This window comes from Sarcophilus harrisii, chromosome 3 (genome assembly GCF_902635505.1).
Source record: "Sarcophilus harrisii chromosome 3, mSarHar1.11, whole genome shotgun sequence".
Taxonomy (NCBI): domain Eukaryota; kingdom Metazoa; phylum Chordata; class Mammalia; order Dasyuromorphia; family Dasyuridae; genus Sarcophilus; species Sarcophilus harrisii.
The window spans coordinates 359,176,207-359,189,864 of record NC_045428.1 but is presented as its reverse complement, the minus strand read 5'-3'; positions in this window follow the sequence as shown (position 1 = coordinate 359,189,864).

The window sequence follows — 13,658 nt, the reverse complement described above, 5'->3', positions numbered from 1 at the left end:
CAGATAAAAAAATCAGAATCCTCTAGGATATTGTTTAAGTCTTCCTAACCCCTTCCAGAGATAAAAGTTTAAGTGTACCAGTTCCAAAATCTTTGTGCATATGTTTTCCATGTAAGCATCTTAAATTTCTATCATTTTCCTAGGAACGCATTTATCACATATGTCATTTCTGCCGCTCTTGATCCAATGGAATCTACGTGGGAGCTCCAGAGTTCTCTCTTGACTACCATGGTCAAGATCATCATGGAATGCTCTTATAGCCCTGAATCAGAAGGCATTGAGTAATACCAATTGCTTTTTCATCCTTTCTTTAGGATTGGTTTTCATCTAGTACGGTACTCCCCTACAGAGGAAACATGGCAGACTGAATATAGTCTGACTGTTATACCTATTAGCTTTGTGACAAAGGCAGTCAATGATCAAGGAAACTCTAATTACAAGTTATAGAAAAAAGACCTTCCATGTATACTTATTGTGTATCTAAGTTATATTTTAATATATTTAATATCTACTGGTCATCCTGCCATCTAGGGGAGGGGGGGGGGGTAAGAGGTGAAAAATTGGAACAAGAGGTTTGGCAATTGTTAATGCTGTAAAGTTACCCATGTATAAATCCTGTAAATAAAAGGCTATTAAATTAAAAAAAAAAAAGAAAAAGAAAAAAGACCTTCATTAGTAGAAGGTGTTCCCTCATTAAGGAGTTCCCTATAACAATATAATCACAGGTCCAATCCCAATTTCTTCAGTGCTTATTTGCACAGCAAAGTAGACTGTGGGGAGGTAAAGTCTCTGAGAGTCACATACTTTTTCCTTTTATTTTTTTCTTTATTTTGAGGAGGTAAAGTTAAGTCCTTGAGAGTCACATCCCTTGCATTGTTGGTGGAGATATGAACAAATCCAACAATTCTGGAGAGCAATCTGGAATTATGCCCAAAAAGTTATCCAACTCTGCATACCCTTTGATCTAGCAGTGCTACTACTGGGCTTATATCCCAAAGAGACTAAAGAAGGGAAAGCGACCTGTATGTGCACGAATGTTTGTGACAGCCCTCTTTGTAGTGGCTAGAAACTGGAAAATGAATGGATGCCCATCAATTGGAGAATGGTTGGGTAAATTGTGGTATATGAATGTTATGGAATATTATTGTTCTGTAAGAAATGATCAGCAGGATGAATACAGAGAGGCTTGGAGAGACTTACGTGAACTGATGCTAAGTGAAATGAGCAGAACCAGGAGATCATTATATACTTCAACAATGATACTGTATGAGGATGTGGTCTGATGGAAGTGGATTTCTTCGATAAGAGAAGATCTAACTCAGTTTCAATTCATCAATGATGGACAGAAGTAGCTACACCCAAAGAAAGAACACTGGGAAATGAATGTAAACTGCATTTTTGTTTTTCTTTGGGTTATTTTTACCTTCTAAATCCAATTTTTCCTGTGCAACAAGAGAACTGTTCAGTTCTGCACACATATATTATATCTAGGATATACTGTGACATATTTAACATGTATAGGACTGCTTGCCATCTGGGGGAAGAGGTGGAGGGAGGGAGGAGAAAAGTCGGAACAGAAGTGATTGCAAAGGATAATGTAAAAAATTACCCAGGCGTGGGTTCGGTAAATAAAAAGTTATAATTTAAAAAGAAAAAAAGAGAGAGTCACATTCTTTTTCCTTTTATCTTTTTGGTTTTTTCTCCCACATCACTTTTTATTGAACTACTTCACTTCTCATAATCATTCATCTTATACCTTGCTCGTTGCCAATCATCCATGGACAACAGAAACAAGAAAGATAGCTTTCTTGCTCTTGCTACATTTGGATCCATTAATATTATGTTATCCCATGTATGTTCCAGAGGTTTGCCTTCACTGTCTTGTGTGAGCAACCCTGTTCCTCATGCTTCACAGATCACTTTAATCTCTCCATGGGGATTACCAAAGTTTCTGATATACTAGGCTTATGTGTAACCCCATAGAGTCTATTTAGTTTTCCTTATCTGGTAATACTTAGTTTGTAATTCAATCTGTTTTAAATTCTGAATTTTCCTCCCCATTTCCCATGTTGAAAAAATAAGAAAAACTTGTTGCAAACATATGGTCAAGAAAAAACATTTATGCAGCAACATTCCCTTCCTTCTCTGCTCCTAAAAAATGCCTCAGCCTGCCCCCTGGGTCCATTACCTGGCTAACTGGAGATGGATAGCAAATCATGTTTTAGCATGTGTCTTCTGGAATTGTGGTTGGACATTGTGTTCTCAAGTCTTTCAAAATTGTTTTTATAATACCATTATTGTATAAATCATTCCCCTGTTCTGCTCACTTCAGTTTGCATCAGTTCATACAAAGTTTTCTAGGTTTCTCTGAAGCCATCCCCTATATCATTTCTTATAGTACAATAGCATTTCATCCCATTTATATACCATAGCCATTTCTCAATTGATAGGAACCCTGTCAATTTCCAATTAAATTCTACCACAAAAAGAGTTGCTGTAAATATTTTTCTTTTCCTCTTTCTTTGAATTCTTTGGAAGTATAAAATTTGTAGATTCGCTAAGTCAAATGTACACATAGTTTAATAGTTTGGGGATATAGTTCCAAATTCTTTTCTAGAATAGCTAGACAAGTTCATAGTTCTACCAACAGTGCATCAATGTACCTGTTTTCCCACAGGTCCTCCTCCAGTTTTTTACTGTCAACTTTGTCAGTATGATGAATATAAGATAGAACCTCAAAGTTGTTTTAATTTTCTCTAATTATTAGTGATTTGGAGCATTTTTATATGGCTATAGATTGCTTAGATTTCTTCTTTTGAAAATCGCCTATTTATATCCTTTAACCATTTATTGATTGGGGGAATGACTTGTATTTGTATAAATTTGACTATATATAGTTTAGAAATAAGACCTTTATCAAAGAAACTTGTAGCAAAGATTTTTCTTCCAATATCTTGCTTCTCTAATTTTAGCCATATTGACTTTGCTTGTCCAAAACTTTTTAAATTTTATGTAATCAAAATTGACATTTTATCTAGCAATATTTGCTAAAGTCATAGTTGACTAGCAACCTTATCATCTTCTAGCTAGCAGCCAACTTAACATTTGTTAAAATGAGTCAGTGGATTATTGCCCAGTCATACTTGGAATCAAGCTTAAGGCACATATTCTCAATATTTCTAAATAACAGGAACTTTAAAGTCAAGAACTACAATTTTTGGACATGATAATAAGTCTCACAATCAACACATTCTTAGCTGTCAAATGCAATAATCAATGTTCTCTTCATACAAAACTTTTCCCAAGTTGTATAGTCTGATGTCAGCATGAAGGACTTACCTGATCTGGAGAAAATAACCACAACATGGCATATGGGTGGGAAGCAGTCAACCAGCTCCTTTAAATCTTGTTCCCATTTCTTTTTCCCATGAGAAATATGCCTATGTATATTCTCATGATTTCCACCTTTGTAGCAAAATAAGGTCCTGCCTTTTGGGCTTTGTTCTTTTGCTGCTGTTCTTGAAGCTGGTCTCCTTGTCCTTCGATCCCAGATCATTTTGCCTTTAGAATACTAAAAATTCCAAAGAGGTCTGTCTTTGAAACCCAAAATCTCATGGAAAATAAAGTCTTATTAGTCATCCAAGCCTTTTGTATCCTCTGTGCACAGAATGATACATTCTACAAAACATATTATTAATAAAAGTTTGTTGAAAGGTATCATTCAGGTGAGAAGGCCTGAACTAGAATAGTGGTGGTGGGAATAGGAAGGAAGAAAGCGATCTGAGAGAATTTAAAAAAAAAAAAAAAGACTGGGGGCAGCTAGATGGTATGATGGATAGAGCACTGGCCCTGGAGTCAGGAGTTCAAATGATGTTCAAATATGGCTTTAGATACTTACTAGTTGTGTGATCCCAAGCAAGTCACTTAACCCTGTTTGCCTCCAAAGCAAAAAAAGAAGACAGATTGGATAGGTGGGGCTTAGTGATTGACTGATTATGCAGGACAGGGAGAGACAAGTGAAAGATGATAATTTATTTTGCATAGTGCTTTAAAGTTTACAAAGTATTTTCCTCACAACAGCCCTGTCAAATACATATGAAATATTAACTAATATCTATATAGCACTTTATTTAAAAGCATTTTACACACTTTATCTCTTTTTCATCCTTACAACAACCTTGTAAAAAAAAGAGTAGTATTTATAATTCCCATTTTACAGATGCTTTGACAAAAAGTAAATATTCAGAACAATTAAAGGATTTTTCTCTGGTTACAACAGCTCATAAGTAGTAGTAACTAGAAGAACTGGATTCATTAGATCTTCTGATTTTAAATCCAATGGTCTTTCCAAATTTATGTACGTGGATTACAGGGGAAAAGATGGCAACACTGACAGACAAAAGGAAAATGATGAATTCATTTTTAGGTTCTAGCTCCTGCCTTTCCACCCAGAATTGAACTCAGTAAACCCAATTCAAGTAGTTGAACTAGCAACACTATCAGAATAGGACAAAACTCGTCACAGTCATCAGCAGGAATTATGGATTCTCTTTCCCTTCTATGCTTGTGAAAGTTTTAAAGGACCTACCCTCATCCATGGGCTTTGCCAAGCTATATTTGCTTGGCAGTCATCAGCAAAATTTTGATCCAAGAGACTCTTGTTTTTGGCTCCAAGGTTTTTCCTTTACTTTTTTTTTTTCTTATTTCTAAACTCAGTGGATAAAGCACCAGACCTGGAGTCAGGAAGACCTGAATTCAAATGTGACCTCAGAGACTTATTAGCTACGTGACCCCTGGCAAGTCATTTACTACTATCTGCCTCAGTTTCCTCATCTGTAAAATAAGCTGGAGAAGGAAATGGCAAATTACTCCAATATTTGTACCAAGAAAATCCCAAATAGGGTCACAGAGAAATGGACATGAGTGACAACAATTGAACAACACTATGAGCAAGATACTATGTTGGGGGTTGGAAATACAAAGACAAAATGCAATAGTGTGCCTTCAGAGAACTTAAAGTATTCTGGAAAGGTACAATATGCAAGCAGATGAGTACATGGGTGATAATTTAGGGGAAAAGAAGGGAGCAGCAGCAGCTAAGTGAATCAGAAAAGGCTTCTTATCCCCCATACAACTCTGATCCAGCTTATCTTCCCATAATTTCATGCTTTGTATGGATATCAGTGGAGTTTGTATTCTGTACATCAGTTGTCTCTCTTTCTCTTGCTATGTGACATAATTCTCTTAATGACATTCTTTACACTACTCCTTCTGCATAAAGCCTCATTTGTTATATGTTGTGCCTTAATCACACCCTATACCTTTAAAGAAACATGATAATCAGTGCTGAGGATAATGTGAAAGATTCTACACAGATCAGGCTGGATGGTACCCAAGCCAAATAATATAATTTTCAGCTAGAGTTCCCCAGCTCCATGGTTTTCTTGGCCTGGAGCCCCTCACCACTGGCCTCCAATGGTATGTTCTGCACTAGCACACCCCCCCTATCCCCACCCCCCAGGATGTATTCCTTTTAGTCTTCCTCTTACACACATACCAATCTGGGATTCAGGAACTAGGTCCATCCCTTCTAAAAATCCCAGGCTCACTTTCAGCCAATCAGGAAACATGTAGATTGCTGGCAGGCTTTGGATATTCCACCCACATTCCCGCTTAATCACTGACTAGCTATACATTTCTAATTCCTCCTTCATTCCCAAAGGGGAGGGAAGCAGAAGAAAAAGTACCACATAAAACTGTGGTCTTTTTTTTTCTCCAAAATGAAGAAAAGAGAACAGTTAAATGCAACTGCAATGGAATTCATGACAGACAATCCTTTTCATTATATTATATCCCTCCCTCCCAGAATCACAAATTTCCAGGATTTTCTATGTGCAACCTCAGACATAAAGGTTGGAAAGAGATGGGGTGGAAGAGAAAGGGAAAGGCTCTGGAAAGAAGAAAAGTCCTTACTGGTTTATGAAAACTGCAAAGACTATTTCCTTTTTGTTTTTAATCAGGCTTTCCTAAGGTGTGAGGACCTCCATAAGCCCAATTCTTCTCCATTTTCGGACATATAGAGGGCATGATTCTATATATCCCTGGCTAAACTAGTGAATTTGGAATGAAAAGTACTGGATTTGAATCCAGAATTCAAATCCTCCGGTAGGATCTGTAATGTTGGGTAGGTCATTTAAGTTCCCTAGATCTCCGTTTCCTCATCACAGATGAGATAAGACCAAATGGATTCCTTGGAGAGACAGATCTTGAGATTTTCACTCATTCAAGAAGTTGAACCCCCCAGGCTTAACAGAGAAGATTAGTTGATAGCTTCAAGTCCCAGTAGATACAGAAAAGACATTATTTTTTCACATGGTCTGTCCCGTGAATATGTAACAGTAAATGGTATTTCAAAAGAACTTCCGAAGCTCAGTCATAATCATTAGCCCATTTTCCCCCAGAGGCAGTGCTTCTACAGCCTCTTCTCCCCAGAAACAGGGAGATTTCAATTAGAGAGCATTGATTTCATGTCAAGGGTTCCTCTATAGACAAGGGTTTCCCACAGCCTCCCCCCATCTTTTTTCTTCTGTAATGGTGCTAGAAAGGGAAAAGGAGAAAAGTAAACAGAAACAAGAACCATCAGCAGGAACAGTGAACATTTTCCCTGGTAGCAGGAGCTGGGAAATGAATGCAAGGGGAGCTTTTCCCACATTCATAGTTGAATGATCCTCCCATCCTCACCAATAAATCCAGTATATTCCCTTAAGCTCCAGGTGGACTCTATAACAGCTGGGAGTTCCCCATTTGGCCGGTTCCAGATTTCCCCCCTCACCTCTGATCCGACAACATCAGCCTTCTAGCTTCTCACTGAGTGTGGACCAGCACCTGTGAGTTTAACTAAGGCTGTTCCAGCCCACCCTCAGGGTCCTTTGACTTCAACCTGCTTGAGAATCAAGGAAAGTTGACTCCCTAATCCAGCCTTTGTGACCTCTTAAAAGGAGAGCAGGTGGGGCAGATACTCTATGCAAGCATCCCTTTGTGACTGCCCTTTGGCCTCAAGGAGACTGGTCTCAGGAGCATCTCTGGATATAGATATACTTGAGAGTCATAGAGTCATGAAAACAGAGATGGAAGAGACCTCAACAGGTCCAATGAACTTGCTTAATTTTCTCAAGGTCATACAGAGAAAGTAATTCTTTTTTTTTTTTTAACACTTGAAGGTTTACAAACTGTTTTCCACAAATTTCATTTGAACTCAACAGACATTTTTTAGAACTTACTATGTGCTGGGATGTAGAAATGAGAGTTCAGGGAACAGTTAGTAGTTTAGTTTGGCTGGGAAAGTGGGAATATGAAATAAGTGTGAAAAGATAGGTTGAAGCCATTTCTCAGAGGGCCTTAAGTAATGGCCCAGGGGGTTGCATTTTAACCAAACTATTAAAAAAAAAAACCCTTGAAGAGTTTAGGAAGGGGAATAACATAATCAGATCTCTGCTACAGGAAGAATGATCATTTTGGCGGCAATAGGAAGGATTTATGGGAGAGGTTCTTACAACATAATAAGCAACAAACCCTGCCCTTAATGAATATTCTATCGGGGAAATACCTTTTATGATACAACTATTATGATAGCCATGTTAGTAGAAAGGGGGTGGATATGAGAGATTCTGTGGAATTAGAATTGACAGATGAAAAAAACAAGATACAGCAAGTGGGAGTGATTCTCCAGGCCCACACAGCTAGTGGCAGGGTTAGCATTCCATTTCAGGGGTTTTTTTTTAACAAGCTCATTTTCCATCTCACTATGCAGCTGCCTACAGAAGAATCTGCTTCCCTTCTTATCCACAGCTCCAATCTAGAGGTCTCAGATTTGTCCACTCTATCTAGCAAGGTAGTGAGCTGACTAGAAGGAGTCTGTCCTTTTTCTGGAGGAAATCTAGATGTTTCCTGAGAATTCAATGAGAAATAGGGTCTAAGAACTAGATTAGCTTTTGTGAACTTGGTCAAAGGTGACCTATGCATTGAGTAGAATTATATTGGTCTTTTGAGCTCATGGAAATATCATATCTTTATTATATTTCCACTAGAAAATGTATACTTATTAGGAAGGGAAATTAGGATAAGTACAGACTGAGAGACAAACTATTTAACCTAAAGTCATGTTTGACAAGCTGGAAGCTCTCTCACACCCTACATCTGTGACCATAAGTAGATTGTTAACCCTAGTGTCTTCAGATGAAAAAATAATGGCAATAATCCACTACTTGCCTCAAAGGATTGGTGTGAGGAAAGGATCATGTTGGTTATTAAATAAAAAATTTTAGTATATTTTGTTTTTATTATTTTTATTATATTTTGAGTTCCCACCAATCCCACATTAGAGAAAGGTGTGTGTGTGGGAGAGGGGATATAGCCATACAATAAGGCTACATATAATGGGTATGTATGTATACCTGTTCCATAAAACAGGTCTTTCTCTGGAGGGGGGTAGCATTTTCCTTTATAATTGATTTTAACATTCATATTAGTTAGAATAGCTTAGTCATTCACAATTACTCTTTGAACAATATTGCTGTGACTGTATATGATATTCTTGGTTCTGCTCATTTCACTCTGCATTATTTCATGTAAGTCTTTCCAAGTTTTTCTAAAATCAATCTGCTTATTATTTCTTACAGCACAGTAGTATTCCAGTCTTTTGTTTTCCTATCACCTACATTTCTCAATGCAACCCTCTTTTTACCCTTATCAGATAGTCATCCCTTTATAACAAAAAGGGGAATAAAAGGGAACAAAAACAATTCAGCAAAATGGACAAATATTAAAAAAAAAATTAGATCTGACATGATCTAAAATGTTCCACATGAAAAGTCTCTGCAAAGAAGGAAGAAATATCCTTTTTCAAATCTCTTTTTTGAAGGAAGCACCAGCTTGCTCATTATAGTTTCACATCATTCAGTTTCAATTGTTTGTGTTGGTATTGTTGAGGAGATCATTTTGTAAAAATTAAAGCTCTATTATTAATTTTATTTTAGATGCAGTCTGGGAACTACTATGTAAGAGGCCTGGGACCTTCTACCTACTCTAGGGGCTTCCAAATTAATTGAGAATGAACTCATAGAGAGATGACTATAAAAAGCATATCTGATCTTGGGCCAGAGTGATAAGTGGATAAATTCAAACACTAATTGAGAGAGCAGCATGGTATAGAGTGGGCAGCTAGGTGGCATGGTGGATGGCATGCTGGGTCTGGAATCAAGAAGACAAATTCAAATTGGACTGCAGACACATATTAAACTGTGTGATCCTGGATAAGACATGTATCTACAAAGTTATGATTGGAGGAAAGAGGGAACCTTTTAGACTTATTTCAGGGAAGAAAATAAAAAGAAAATAATAAACAACTAAAATTTCATAAGTATGCAGTATAAGTAGCCAATTTTAAATGGTAAGTGCCAGAAGGTGGGTCTTGGGCTGTTCTCTTAAGTGAGGATCAAAGATCTTATGGAGATGCTTATAATTCTCTTCCCTTGTGATTCTACAAGTGAATGCTGACTCAGAGCCTGTTTGGTGGGAAGGGAGCAGGGTAATCAACTTGTAATATAGGAAGAAGCAAAAAAAAGGAGAGGAAAATGCCTCATTTACTGCTTTAGCTATGTGCATGTATATATTAATACACAGACACAGCAGACACAGATATAGGCTTCTGGATGTCCTGAGACAAAGCAACATCATTTCCTCCAAAGTCCAGCAGGCAAGAGCAAACATGTCCTCATATAGATAATAATAAGATTCATACAAATCACAAACCAGACTCTTTGAAATGAATTGCACTGCCTCTACATCCCCCAAAATCTGTCCCTCTAAAGGGCCTTCCTATCAAACAAAGTGCTGCACCCTTAAGTCTGAGATGATTTATACAAGTGTGAAAATAAAAAAGATACACTGATAAAAGTAGTTCAAAGTCTGCCCCATCAACTCTTCCTCATTCCTACCTCCTCACCCCTATTACCCCAAGCCTTATCAATATGTCTGAACCAGTTTGGGGAGGTTTTTTCCCCTATGGCTCCATAAGTTCCTTCCTAAAACTGGCTCTGTCCCTAGAACCTGCCATGCTATATCATCAGGCTTCTCTATTTGGAATTCTTCCTCAGCTTCCAAAGCGGGGTAGTCCAGAACAGAAAAGTTTCACAGGCAAAGGATCTCACCTGGCTAGGATCACTGGGAAGGGGTAGGAAAAGCAGAAATTCATCTCCAATCTCCTGTTGTCCAGATGTTTGGGCTAGCCATAGGTGGGCCACTCACTGCAGCCACAGAGTTTCTCTCCCAAATATAACCTTGAGGTCAGTTTTTCCATTCCAGGCCAATTCTTTGCCCATAGCTGTCCTGAAAGTGCATCTCCTGACCAAGAAATAATACTCCCCTAAAAAGAGGTCAGGACAAGCTCCATCTGGAATCAGATTGTCTAAACTTCTCAAGGAGAAAATCACTTCAACAAATTGACCCAGCTAATCCCCATGAAAAGGCTCTTTAGACATTGACTAGGCAAGTTAAAAATCAAATCCAGTTCAACAAACATTTACTAGTGCCTACAAAGTTCTTGTCACAATGGATGCAAAAAAACCCCTGAAAAACACAGTTCTTGCCTTCAAGAAGCCTTCAAGTCAATACAGAAGTGAGAAAGAGGGGATGTAGGCAAATGAGTGTTATACAAGGCAGGGTGTTATGGTGGAGGAGTAGAGATTCAAGTAAGGTGCTCTAGAAAAAAAAATTGAAGGGGGAAGAGAACTAATCTCTGAGAGAATCAATTAACAAATATGTATTGAGTGGCTACTATGTGCCAAATGTGGCATTAGGTTCTGGAGTTATGAAAGCAAACAAAACAAAGTACAATGAAATAGTCTCTGCCCTCAAGAAGCTTATATTCTATTAGAATATAATCAGAAAAGTCTTTATAGAAAAGAAGGTACTTGAGCTGGGCCTTAAAGGAAGAAAAGAATTTTAAGAAGCACATGCCTTGCATATAGTAAATATTTAATAAATGTGATGTGATGTAAGAGAGCAATTGCTGGTTCCAAATGTTGTGTTTGGGGTTTAGCACCAAATGTTGAGAGAAACTAAATATTGGGGTTTGATCATGTGAAGAATTCACAATGGCCATTCTCTTTAGCACAAGGTAGGTTTATTTAGGAAAGAGGTTAAAGACAAAAAGAAGAGGTATAATAGACACCAGGAATGATAAATGTGAAATAGATGGGGAGAACATATAGTTAGCAAGGAAAGAGGTTTAAACAATTAATGATAGAAAAGACAAATTCCGGAGTAGAATTCACAATTAACAGGAGAAAGGAATATCCCATGAGGTTGGGACATGCCCTTAGCCGGTTAGCACTCGAAAAGAGTTAATTAGCCATAAGGAAAAAGAATAGAGACATGATAGGAAATGAAAAGAGAGACACCATGTGGCATGGGAGAGGGATGAGGGGAAAGACACCATGAGGCAGAGTGGTGGTGGAGTGACCCAAAAGGAGTTCAGCAAAAATATAGTGAACCAAGGGCAGATTTATAGGGAAAATTTAACCTCAGGGGTTTGACATAACTTGACCATCCAGCTAGACACAGCAAGATGGAGATACCCATGATCTCCACAGAGGGTGAGACTATAAGATTGAACTGATACCTATCAGTGCCCTTCCCTGCTTGCCTCAAAGAGTAATTTTATCAGTACTTGGGCTCTCTGTATCAACCCTACCTAATAACCCAAGACCTCCTCAGTAGGTATACAAGTTATTGATCTGAAATTCTAGAAAAAAAGATCAACTCAAGAACGAGAAGGGCCTTAAATTCCAACCTGTATAGTTTATATTTTTATTCTCTAATCAATAAGGATACAAAGAGTTTTCCAGCAGGATATCAATTATGCCATATGTAAGCATTAGCTAGATTAATTTATTAACTATTTGCGTGAGATCCGGAATAAGGAAGACTCAGTTCAAATATGACCTCAGGTATTTGCTAGTTATTTAAATCTGGGCACATCCTTTAACTTCTCTCAGCCTCAATTTTCTCATCTGTAAAATGAGGCAGGGTAATGACTTTCAAGATTTCTTCTAGCTCTAGATCTAACACTTTCAGCTCTAAATCTGTGATGCTAAGAGAAGTGAGAATGGAGGCAAGGAGATCACAGAATCTTATAGAAAGATTCCATCTAAACCTTCCTTGACTGGGGTGCTTGGTTTAGGTTTCCCACTACCTGTGCTTCAGAGTATACTCTGGTCCTTTCAAGGAAATCAGTTTTAAGATGTCCGAGTTAATTTTTTTATAATAGCTTCTTATTTTTCAAAATTCATGTAAAGGTAGTTTTCAACATTTACCTTGCAAAACCTGCATTCCATTTTTTTTCTCTCCTCTCCCTCTCTCTCCCCTCCCCTAGACAACAAATAATCTAATATAGATTAAACATATATAATTATTCTAAACATATTTTCACATTTATCATGATGCACAAGAAAACTCAGATCAAAAGGGAAAAAATGAGAAGAGAAAAAAGCAAGCAAACAACAACAAAAGATGAAAAAACTATGTTGTGATCCACATTCAGTCCCTTTAGTCCTCTATGGATGCAGACGACTCTCTTCATCACAAGTTTATTAGAATTAGCCAGAATCACCTCATTGTTAAAAAGGGCCATGTCCATCACAGTTGATCATCACATAGTTTTATTGTTGCTGTGTACAATGTTCTTGCATTTCTACCCACTTCATTTAACATCAGTTCATATAAGTCTCTCCAGGCCACTCTGAAATCATCCTGTTAATCATTTCTTACAGAACAATAATATTCCATAGCATTCATAAACCATGATTTATTCAGCCATTCTCCAATTGAGGGGCATCCATTTAGTTTTCAGTTTCTTACCACTACAAAAAGGGCTGCCACAAACATTTTTGCATATGTAGGTCCTTTCCCCCTTTTTATGATCCCGTTGGGATACAAGGCCAGTAGAGACACTGCTGACAAAGGATATGCAAGTTTGATAGCCCTTTGGGCAGTGTTCCAAATTATTGTCCAGAATGGCTGGCTCAGTTCACAACTCTACCAACAATGTATTAGAATCCCAGTTTTCCCACATCCCTTCTAACATTTATCATTATGTTTTCCTGTCATTTTAGCCAATCTGAGAGGTGTCATCTTAATTTGCATTTCTTAATCAGAGTCATCTTAATTTGCATTTCTCTAATCAATAGTGATTTAGAGCATTTTTTTTCATATGATTAGAAATGGGTTTAATTTCTTTAAAATGTCTGGAAAGACTTATATGCACTGATGCAAAGTGAAATGAACAGAACCAGAAGAATACTGTATACAGTAACATCAACATTGTGCAAAGATCAACTCTGATAGACTTCTCAGCAACACAATGATCCAAGACATTTCCAAAAGACTCATGATAGAAAATGCTATCCACATCTAGAGAAATAATTATGGCTTCTGAATGCAAATTAAAACATACTATTTTCACTTTTTTATTTTTTGGGGGGGGGTTGTCTTTTTCTTTCATAACATAACTAATGTAGAAATATATTTTACATGTATATCAAATTGTTTACTGTTTTAAGAAAAAGGGGAGGGAAGGAAGGGACATTCAAATTCAAAAA